General features: G+C 40.7%; 1 protein-coding gene across 3 annotated transcripts in view; it reads right to left on the bottom strand.

Moving 5' to 3' along the window:
- The window catches only part of LHFPL3 (LHFPL tetraspan subfamily member 3), a 244,511-nt gene that overhangs the window by 176,255 nt on the left and 55,907 nt on the right, over nt 1–12,349 (bottom strand). The window lies entirely within an intron of this gene.

Consider the following 12,349-nt stretch of genomic DNA (forward strand, 5'->3'; position numbering starts at 1 on the left):
TTTTGTATCTGATCTACAAAGGTTGACTGAAAGAAGAGCAGCATCTGAATGGCGAGTTCTTCCTTCAGTGTATATCTCAGAGGTAAGGTACAATTTCAGAACAAATGACAAGAAAAGTCCCTACATTTCATTAACAAATGATTGGCATGAGGTGGGGCAAAATGTGAGGGAATAAAATAGAATAAAAGTGTGAAAATGCATCCTGAATTCCCCAACACTTCCCTGCTGTGTCCTTAGGGCATTTTAAGACCTACCTTGGAAAAAGGCTTTGCATAATAATCACTGCTATGATTAGCACAGTGTTTCACATTATATAATACATACAATTCATCTGATAAGCATTGCAAGAAGAATTACAATTAAAGTTTCAAAATGTTCCAGGTTTTAGGACTTCTCCCTCCCTAACAAAGCAGTCCCATCAGTTTTCTCAACAGCTCCTTGGCGAAACTCACTTAAAAGTAAGAGCATGCTTTAAAATTCCCTCTAAATAATCACAAATTTGTAACACCTCCATGAATTCAGGCTCCCAAGCTGCAGATAGACGTGGACAGGGCTGATATCAGGGTCCTAAGACAACATATATGCCTGAAATATAAAAAGCTAAGAATCTGGTTCTTTTTTTTGTATATAGAAGGCACCAAAAAGCAATGAAATATAGTTTAGGGCCCCTCTCTTCTCTGCCTTATTGATTTATATTTGGCTGAACTGTATTTAGATTTATTTATGTTCCATATATAGTCCTCCATGAAAAATAAGTATATCCTTTGAGTCTTAAATCAACTTCAAATACTATGGCAGATTTAATCATAAAGTATAGTTTTGCAACCTCTACCATGTACATAACTTGATTTTTTTCTTTTTAGCAGCATTTATTCTTCTAATTTAAAAGGTTGTAAGAAAGATGAAGTATTCACAGCAGTAAACTGTAATTCTAAAGTCATTAGGGAATAGTTAGTGCTCAATACAAATGCTAATGTAGTTTAAACTTGATATAACCTTTCTAGATTTAAGACATCAGCAAATAAAATGTTAATAAAAACTTCTGGACTGTATCTAGATTTCTTTTTCCATTAGTAACCTCACTATTACAGAAGGAACAATAATCCAAATCTACTTTTCTCTAACAGTTTCTACTAGAGCAAGTAACAGTATGGGAAAAAAGCATTTAAGTGAGAAATCCTCATTCAGGACTATGAATGCAAAAAAGACACTGCATTGCTGAATAAGAACAACAACAAATTAGCAGGCAAATAATATCAAATAGACTTGAGAAATGTTGAGAAATCCAGTTATTAAATCAAAGCCAAGTTCGTCATAAGTAACGTATCACTCCATCAGTGACAACTTCATATCAGATTTGGAGCCTTTAATCTCAAGCAGAATCCTGACCATCCCACTGCATACACAAGCTTCACATGTTTAATATGTTTAGTGTCACCGTTATTTTGTGCTACGGTAAAATGACAGAAAGTTCATGTATGAAGAACAAATGCCACAGGTATTTGAAGAGCAAATACCCTACAAAGTCTGGCAAGTGAACATTTGAGATGAGTGGAAACTTCAGAGGTGGCTGAACTGCAGCACTGCCAAGGACCAGGGAAATCCACATTTCCTCACATTTCTCTATCTGCTCATCCTATTAGAAAAGCAGCCCACTTTTCAGTGGAACTGTACATGGGAACTGTAACTTCAGCCTGCCAGGAATGGAAGGGTAGAGGGGGGAGAGACCAAAGTAGACCTGAGGAACATCTCCAGTGGCCATTTCTTTCTCTCTTTCATGTATACAGCTTTCTTGCCTGGAGGACCTTGTGAGCTCACTTTGCTGCAAAGACCATTTCTGGTGGTTGCTGGGCATGGTGATACTATGAAGAAGCTAGCCCAAGCTGAGCAGCACACTTTTGTCTGAAAATGGTGCTAGCACCCCTTCCTCCAGTGCCAGCTGCAGAGGGAAAGGGTGTTGCATAGTTGGGGAAGGAGAATGCTCACAGAAGGACCCCATTAGGACAACACTGATGCTGGACACTCATTTTCTAGGTAAAACATTAGGTAGAGCATTTTGTTACCTCTGAAAGGAAAAGGCTGGGCATTTTAAACAAAAGCCATCCCATATTCCATGTCCTCATTCACAGCAGCAATCTCTACACGGTGAGGTGGAAGCTCTGGAGGTTATCTCCCAGTGACTCCAGACTGTCCAACCCCCTGCCCCCAGCTCACTGGGGGAATTCAGACACAAACCCTCCACTCGCCATGGCCCCTGTCTATGGGAACACAACTGCTGTGAGGTTTAACTACATAACTGCAGAAATAATTTTGCCTTGTTAATTGAAAATTACTGTAGCTTTTCCTATAGAATGAAAAAGACTAAACTATAAAAGCAGAGGCTCCAATGTATAAATTCTGATTTACATTCACACAGACTGCCTCCTCCTTGTCATATTATGAATATAACCCTGGGCATCCAGGATGTTTTGTTTGCTTTAGTGAACAAATACAGACTTACATGTCTGATGGTTTTTATGACAAACTATACGGGTGTCATTCTTCCTGAAGGCCCAGCAAAAATAATCTCAGATACTTTGACTGAGTATAAATGTACGCACAAAAAAAACCCCAAAAATCTCAATCAGCCACAACACAGAGTCAGAATACAAGTCCCAAGGAATAGATGTGGTTTAGTAAAGTGAAGAGAGGTCATGAGCATCTTTCTTTGAGGGGCTGGTGTTGCACTAGAGAGAGAAGCGTAGTTCTGCAATGCATAAATTATTGCAGCAGAGACTAAATGGTCAGTTCAGTGGGAGGACAGAAGTATGGGGAATGACATTATCGGATCAATAAAATCTTCCTCCACCTCCCACGCAGTGCATCACCTGCAGTGCTACACAAAATCACCAAGATCAATTTCTCAAGTTTTGTATCAGCTGCCGAAATTTGGGAGACATGCTGAGTTTCTGCTCACCAAATCCAGTAATGTAATTAACACAGTAATGGAGAAAATAGGAATAAACCCTAGAAAATCACATTGTCTATATAGAATTTTGAATTAACATATCATTACTGAATTGACATACAGTTATTATTGTAGCAGCACTCCTAGGGCTCCAGTCTGCCAGTGAAGCATTGGCTGGGGTACGATAGAAGAGAGACGAAGAGTTGTCTTCATTATCAATTAGCCTAATACAGAGTTTGTATAACCATGGCAAATCCTATGAGCAACATTATTCCACCAGTCAATACTCTACTTGCTAGTATAAGCAATCATGTATGGACATAATTTCTTCTGTATTTTCTTAACTCTACCGATGATCACAGTTTTTATTGTCATAAAGGGAAACTTTTTACTGCAGCACGCACTGAGAAGCAACACTAACCATTAGGAAGAAGTTAGGATTCCCCCATGAAAAAGCATTTTCCCCTAAAATATGCCATTTAATTGCACTCACAACTGTGAAAACCAGATTAATGTGGTTTCCTTTTGTGGCATTTGTTAGTGAAATTCTTAGCTGTTTGTCTGAAAACAGTACTTCATTTCACTGCTTCTTGTTCAACAAAGATTTGATTAGCAAGAACTATGTTGCTCTTGTGAAACTTAAAGCTGTATTTGGAATTAGGACCTTTTTTATTAGTATGCATTAAAACTCGTTATTGATCTCCTAGAGGTGCTAATATAAGTGTCTTTTGTAATACAAACCCAAATTAGATTCTGATCAGGTTCAGAGTGTTCAATCAAGGACTACCTAGCAGCATTTTTAAATGAAATGCGGTTTGTGCTTGGCATTGCAGATCAGCTATTTGATTGAAAGTCAGGAAGAATTCCCAACAATGTAGCATCTCTCTTACTTTGCTGGACAACTAAAATGCATCTATAATTCAGCTGCTGCATAATGCTGACATATTGTGTTGTATAGTCTAGAGCAATTTGACATTTAATGTATACTACAGTGGCTAACTTAAAAGGGACCACTGCAGTACATTAGCTTAAAAAACATTGGCTAAACATTTTAAACCAAACTTCTCTATTACTAAAGACTGCCATGTTCATCAACAGAATGAGAATACGTAATGTATCTCTTCTTCTACTGATCATATAATGAAAATACTAGTCTTCATAGAGAAGTGATAAAGTAGGTGGAAATACAGTGCAGTGACCATATGAGACCTCAGATAAGCTCGGGCACCCACTGTGCAAGGTGCTGTACATGGGTCTTGAGATGGGCATTGCCCTGAAAAGTTTATAATTTATACTTGAAAAGACAGATGTGATATTTCTACCATATCCCCAATGCTGACACAAAACAGGGGTATTTTCACCTCACCCTCTACATTAAAGTAGAGAATAAAAGAATCATAGAATCATTTGGGTTGAAAAAGACCTTCACGACCATCGAGTTCAACTGTTAACCCAGCAGTGCCAAGTCCACCACTAAACCATATAATTCACTCTAGGGATTCACACAGTAAATAGAAAGAAATACACTTTGAGGACAGAGTTCATCTGATTTCTGCTTTGAAGAAAGCCATCTTCAGTAGAAAACAGTCCTCTATTTTTGCCAACCTTAACTGCCAGAACTCCTGTCTTTCCAGAGGTGAAAAGCCACTGTACCCAGGTGTGCAAGGGGAAGGAAGTGAAGGAAGCACCATCCTCCACCAGCACAGGCTCACACACATGGACAGTCACCTCAGACGTAGACACAGCTCTCATGTATGATAGTGGAAATCAAAGGGTTCACTCTGGGGTGAAAACCAGAGCTCAGAGACACTGGGATGGTGCATGGCTATGAGACCACACTGGGGCAGTGGAGATCAGAATGCTGCTCTTTGGAATCTTCTTTGCTTCATCTAAACTGATGGGATTTTAAATTATTCAAATTTGCAATAGATCTACTTACAGAACAGCACAAAGCCTTCAAGTTCAACATCACAACTGATGGGCAGCTGTCACATGCAGAGAATACTGCAGCCAAATAACGGTCTCAGTGGTTTAGTCTATTTATTCAGATTTAGGTTAACTCAGCCAAAAAAAAAGCCTATGTGGCATTACAGCCAAAATATAAAATTAAGCAATATGTGACATAAAAGTATCTTCTGGTCAAGAAAAGACTCAAGCCCCAGTGCATACCAGGTCCTCTTCTCCAGAGACAGCCGATTCCTGCAGTGATGTCTCCTGCTTTGCAGGGTTGCAGCCCCCATGTCAGCAACGAGCTCACAGTAGCTCAGGACACTGCTTCTAAACGATTCCTGATTCCTCTAGACACCTTGTGGTGCCAGACTTTGCTCACAGTTTACCACGTTTTTACAGTAAGTGGCAATCAAAGATGTGAGTTTGCAAGTTTGGCATTAAACTCAGCATACCTCTACCCAGGTATCCTGGCTTGTACCAGCAATAGTGTGGCCAGCAGGACCAGGGCACTGATCATCCTCCTGTACTCAGCACTGGTGAGGCTGCACCTCAAATCCTGTGTTCAGTTTTGGGCCTCTCACTACAAGAAAGTCGTTGAGGTCCAGAGAAGGGAATCAGAACTGGTGAAAGGTCTGGAGCACAAGTCTGAGGAAAAGTGGCTGAGGAAGCTGGGGGTGTTCAGCCTGGAGAAAAGAAGGCTCAGGGGGAACCTTATTACTCTCTATAAATACCTGAAAGGAAGTTGTATCCAGGTGGGAGTTGGTCTCTTCTCCCAGGTAACAAGCGACAGGACAAGAGAAAACGGCCTCAAGTTGCACCAGGGGAGGTTTAGATTGGATGTTAGGAAAAATTTATTCACAGAAAGGGTTGACAAGAATTGGAACAGGTTGCCCAGGGAAGTGGTGGAGTCACCATCCCTGGAGGTATTTGAAAGATGTGTAGATGTGGCACTTACAGACATACTTTAGTGGTGGACCTGGCAGTGGCTTAACAGTTGGACTCGATGATCTTAAAGGCCTTCTCCAAACTAAATGATTCTAAGTAAATACTAGTCCATAATTGGTATGTAGCATTTATTCCATGTTGTCCTCTAATTTGACATGTGCAAAAGCAAAAAAAAAACTAATCACCACAACCACCCCATCAACACCAACAGTGCCTCACCTACATTAGTCCTCTTTCATCATTACCTTTTCTAAATGCTCCAGGATAATGGGAAAACTAAAGGACAGCAATTGTGGCAAGTCCCACAGACAGGTCTAAGCACTAAAAGGTTTTCTTTACAAGTGAAATCCTTTGCCTGTAATGCATAGCAGCCCCTGTGTCCAGGGGGTGAGAGAGAAACAAGCCAAGATCACATCACCCTGCCTGAGCAGTGTGTGATTTAGCGCTGAGCCTTGCTAGCGAGAGATGCTGCATCATTCCATGTGCAAGCCTTGCTGCCAATGAGATCACCTGGAAAACACAGCAGGGTGGGATCTCTCCAGTAGCTGAAGGTCACCAGTCACCAAAAGCATGCAGTGAGATGCCTCATCTGTGCCCTCACTTCCCTGCTGGAACAGAAGTGTGAGCCAGGAATGCCAGTGTCAGAGTTCAAAGTATGGGAATGAAGCAGGGAAAGGAAAGCCCTGTATTTCCTGGCATTGGAATGAAAGGGTCTTGTTCCAAGCCTAATCAAACTATTATTTTCAAATAATGAAATTAAGATGTATACCATTTTAATTCGTATTTTTATTAACTAAAAGTCAATCATTCACTACCTCCTAATATTGCACATTATTGCACAAACACACGTGGCTCACCATGGCAGGCTGGAAGTACTCTATGTACGTAAGCATAAGGCTAAACCCACCCTTAAGCTAACATCATTGAAACCAGCTACTCCAGGATCCAGCTTTACCCAGTTACAGACTTAGACTGTAACTTCCGAGGATGGCATCGATCCCAGGCAAAAAATGGTGCTTACACAACTATGGTAAAAACTATGTTTTAATTTACTGCAGCACCACTCAGACCTGCCTCCAAATGGAAACTGTCGGCTGATGAAGTTTTGACATTTGAGTGTTTTCAATTGGTTGCCACACTAATAATTTGCTGGGAATCATTCTAAATAATACATATTGTGACTGAACTAATTTGGCAAGCAGCCAACAATTAATTAGGAAAAAGTTAATTACATACTTGTCGTGAAATGCGCTCTATTTATGGCAAAATGTGTTGACTTTAAGTCAATCTTGATATTTACAGCAAAATTAAAAGTTACCACAAAATCAAAGTATTTATGTAAAGGACAAATTCTCTGCAGGGGAAACCAGAAGAGGGAAGGAGGTGCCCACAAACCCCAGCTGGAGGTGAATGGTTGGGGTGGGGCACTCCATCACGCCCTCCCAAATTGCTTTGCAGACTGCCAACATAGCAGAGAGGGGAGCCAAGGAGGGGCAGCCAGTCATTATTAGACACTGCCACAGATCAGATGGCAACATCTGAAAAGATGCAGAAAAATTCCAGCAGATGCAAGTCGTGCCTTTGCAATGAAAGCTGAGAGCAACCCTCTGGGTTACCAGAAGACTTCCTCAAAGATTCATTCTGGAGATCAATCTCGTTAAAGACTGTAACCAAAAGCAAGAGGGTGGTAATAATTTCCTGATGATACCTAGTTAGAAGTAGCTCTGTCAATTCAGAAGAGAAGTGGGATTGCACACAGTAATAACCAGCTGACCTTGAGGTCTGAATTAATAGAAATGAATGGAAATCAATTGTGCAAAGTGCAAGGCCATGCAGCTTGGGGACTAATAATGAGCATTTCTGGCATAAACAGAGAGCTCATCATCTGGAAGTGCTAGGGGACAGACACCTCAGTACCGAGACAGACACTTCTAGATATCCAGAAGCACTGGCTCATCACAGAATCACTGCAAACCAAGATGCAGACATGACAAAAAGGATCCTAGAACATATGAGAAGTATTTCCTCAGAGACAGGGAAGCATTAACAATATTGCACAAGAAATGGTGAGACCTCCCCCACAGTGCTGTGTATGCAAATGCTGCATGCTTACAATGTTTAAGAAAAATGATCTGAGAGTGGAGCAAGAACAGAGATGAGGTATTCATGATGCTATGGAGGATTAAGTGTTTGACTTATGAGAAGAGGCTAAAAGAACACAATTTGTTTGGATACCAAGGGGCAGCAGAGAGATGATGATTATTCAGTATAAGTACAATAGGGGGTAAGAATTTGCATCTTTACTATGTGGGCACTAACAGAGACACTGAGGACATGAAGAGAACTAACAAGTACAGGTGTATTGCTAACACGTTTATACCAAAAGTAAGAAGGGCACTTCTAATCAACATACAAACAGAGCAGTGAGGACACTAAGCCAACTACTTCTGAGACAGAAGGTGATACAGCCAAGGAAGAAGCTGCACGAGACTACTGACAGCAGCCTTCGGGGCTGGAGGCCCCTTCAGAGAATCTTTTGGTGCCTGAGCACCACCATGAGCTTGAGCAGAGAGCCTTGACATTCACTGGGACTTTTCCTATATGACCTCTTGTAGATGCTACTTCATTTCATGATTATGGTTCCATACAAAGAAGTTGTTTTGCAAGTTTTTTCCTGAAGGAGCAGAAACACCATGTTTCTGATAAAAGAAATTAATTGAATTTAGCCATTTCGTCCAAGGTAATGATCTCTTCCCTACACCAAATGCAGCAAATTAGCTGGTTCTACCTCACAGCAGGTGACCTTAGTAGACGAAAATATCACTAATTTATCTATATAAAGGATTATTTAGCAATCCTTTCTGGAATTATTTGCAACAATGGTATACCAGAACAGAGGGTATCCAAAAATTTTAGGGATGGCAAAACTTAAGATCATCAACTTTTATCCAAACTTCACAACCCTGAAAATCCTCCACTGTCTGCAACTAGGCAAGATCCCACAGTGAGAGGCTTTTAGCTTTATTTTAAAGTTTCCAAACTTGGTAGCAGAAAAGTGTACCTTCTAGACTGTTATTGTTATTATTATTACTAATATAGAGCATGGTTCATTTTTAGATGGTTATATGAAACCAACTTTTCAACTCTAACTTCAATATATATCAGATACATGTCTTCCTGCCCATATTGCCCCTAGAATGAGAACTAAAATAACATAATATGCATTAAATCATCAAATCAAAAAAATGCATCAGCATCTTGTGTTGTTACCAGTGGTACTATACAGAACCATTTACAAGGTAATAGGCCTATTCATCACTGGCACATCATTCATTCTGATTTCTCTGCTCAGATGATGCAGAGCAGGAATTTTGATGGACTATTTGTCCTTGCTTCGATTACGAATAAAACATGGCTTGAAAATAAGAAACTTTGCCTGCTGTTCCACACCTCTGAAATACAATTCTCGTGTTACCGGCGTAGATCAGAAGTACTAAATATGCTGATCACAACATTATGAAATCAAAGGTTGCACCCAAATCCCATCTTTTCTAAATTCATTGTATCAAACTGGGATAAGGATCAAACAGACATCCATTTATCTTTGCATTTCTAAACCCCTCTGCTTTGACAGATAATCGAGGGGTTGATCAAGGACTCAGTGAACCTGGATTCAGCTCCCTGCTATGGCCTGATCATCCCATATGACCTTAGAGACATGTCTTAGGCTAAAGAACGTGGTGTGCTTAAATGCCTTCAGCAACATTTCTATGGTCTGTGGTAGTCTTCTTCTAGTCCTCTACATCTTGCTGACTACATCTACACAGAACCTGCTCTGCTCTATTCTTCACTAACTGGGGATGAAGATGAATAAGGATTGCGAGGCATGTGTATATTATGGAAATGAAACCATAAAAAATCTTTTAGCAATGATTTTTAGTATAGTGACAAATGTGTATCCTGCTCTGTGACATGAAGGCCTTTGACTCTCACTGGAAGGAAATGCTCTTGCCTTCAAAGTTCTCTGTAGAGATTTTCCTCCCATGTCTTTCCAATTTTTCCAGAGGGCTCTTTTAATTAGGATGTGCAAGATAGCTGAGACTGAAGGGATCCCACAAGCACACAATAACCTTCAGACAATGGTCTTTTTTTATTAAGATCTTGTTTAGTTGCTTTCGTGCCAGAAGTAGATGAGTTAAAGGCAGCTGAAGTGCATGGGTGTAAGATGCTCTTTGCTCTGGCTTGCTAACTGAACACAGAAACATACTGTACACACAGCTAGAGACAACTGTCAGCAGGTTTCAGGAGTGAAATCCTGCTGGGCCCCACGCTGCTCACCTCTGCATGTGAGCGAACACATCAGACAGTCCCATGCCAACCTGCTGGCTCTAGACCCTGCTTTTTTGTGCCCACTATCACCACATTTCCAGTTTTCTCAGTGTTTCCTAAATAATGAAATATCAAAAGCATTGTAATGCTCCCATGCTGTCATAGTGATACACTTGCAGGTTTCTTTGGCTTGGTCACTAAACCACTGACACAAGCCAAAACACCTTTGCTCTCTGAAGAAGGCCAAAAGTGCTTGTGGCCAGAGCAGGTGTCTGGCTGTCAAACCTAGGACTGCAGCCTGATTCTCAGACTGCATAGCATCCATTGCTTAATTCTGTCCTAAAATAGTGTTTGAAATTTTCATTTCATGGTCTGTGGCTTTTTGAGTTTTTCTTTCCATTTTAAATATGCTCATTTCACAAAGTACAAAAGCAAACTTCCTTTCATAATCCTGCACCTCGCAAACTCTCACTGCAATTTGTGAATCAAGCTGAACCCTTTCTCCCAGGAACTGCCACCTACAATATTTTAAGGGCAATGCAAACTTTCTCCCCATGCTTCTCTTGGAGGTTTCTCAGATAAATCCTGTAGGTCTGACATCTCCCTTCTTCCACGTAGTCTGACCTAGGACCTTCTCTTAAAACAATAAACAAATTGCCTCTTGTAAAAGGAATGCCACTGCCATACTCCAAGCTGGAAAAAGTCAGTCTGGTCAACCTGACTCCATTCGGGGACACCCAAACCCCTGCTGATGCTGCTTTAAAGGTATTCGTATAGCACAGATCTCCCTTCAAATCCTTTCCAGCTCACTCACAACCATTCATTAAAACTGGCATATACAATAGTCAGTAGGGATCCAGTATTTCAAACCTATTTTTCAGAACAATTTGTACTCTTCCAGTACAGTGAACTGCAAGACAAGAGATGCTTCATGCATTGTAGCTCCTGTTACCGGCACGATCTTCCTAAAGCTGTGAGACAGAGCAGTTGTAAATCATTGTTATTTCCAGCACTTGCTGTGTTACAGGCAGCTGATGACAGTGCCACCATGGGACATAAACCAGGACAGAACGGGATCCATGGTTGCATCCATGGTACCTTGCAGGCAGGTAAAGTGCCTGAAGGAGGGAGAGGCACCCACACGTCTTGGCTCTGCTTCAGGCTGGGACTGGCATATGCTGACAAGAAGCAAGAGGACTGAAAACAGGAGGACTGTAGTACAATCAGGGAGGCCTGATAAGCTCTGGGACAGACAGGAGCATTGCACTGTGCAAACAGGGTGTCCTAATGAGGATATGCTACTTGTAGGTGCACCCTCCAATGACCTGATGACCCTCAGGCACCCCGTTTTCCCCTCACTGCCAGAAGCGATTTGAAGGCACAGGCCAGTCAGACAATAGCAAATTAGCTTCATACTGATGAGAAATCTCAGTGTACTAGATAAAAAAATCCATGTTTTTCAAATTATATATCCAAATAAGTGTTTGAGTAATGCAGCGCAAGAACATTTTGCGCTATCAACTAAATAGTAATACTTGTTTACAAACCAGGCTAATTATGGAACCATTATATTTACTGTTCTATGAGTTCACCAGTGAATGAGACAGACCTGCTGCAAGATTAAAAATCAGAATTGGGCCAAAACCCACTGCTAATCTTTGACTTCACCTATACATACTCAAAAACCATTGCAGTGAAACACAGGAAGGAGAACTGTGAGAGGACAGACTGATACTTACTTCTCCTTAATTAGGATTTGATCTTCTGTACATTAGGGGGATGAAAACAAGCCCAGGTACACACACTCCTATTCATTCAGTAATTCTAAATGACATGGAATTAAAAGCAAAGTGGTGAATTCCTCACTCAACATGCCCACACAATTCCCATTAAGGATAATGGTTATTTTGCTGTGACCAGCATGTGTTTTGAATGTTTAATTTCCGTCACAGGTTTGTATTCAATTAGATCTACTGGCAGCAAGACTTAAATGCTAAGAAGGAGGAAGGTGAACCAGAGGTTAAAAAAAATACTAATTGCCTATGCAGTGTTTTCCAGAACTATATCATCTATGCCCCTCTTCCACAAAACAATGTTAATAAAGCAGATTTTAGTCCTTCATTATTTTTACACATAACTTAGGTGCAACTACCAAGAGCAGTAGCAAAGTGTAACAAA

This window comes from Pipra filicauda, unplaced genomic scaffold (genome assembly GCF_003945595.2).
Source record: "Pipra filicauda isolate LSUMZ 115617 unplaced genomic scaffold, ASM394559v2 scaffold167_size3244652_pilon, whole genome shotgun sequence".
NCBI lineage: Eukaryota > Metazoa > Chordata > Aves > Passeriformes > Pipridae > Pipra > Pipra filicauda.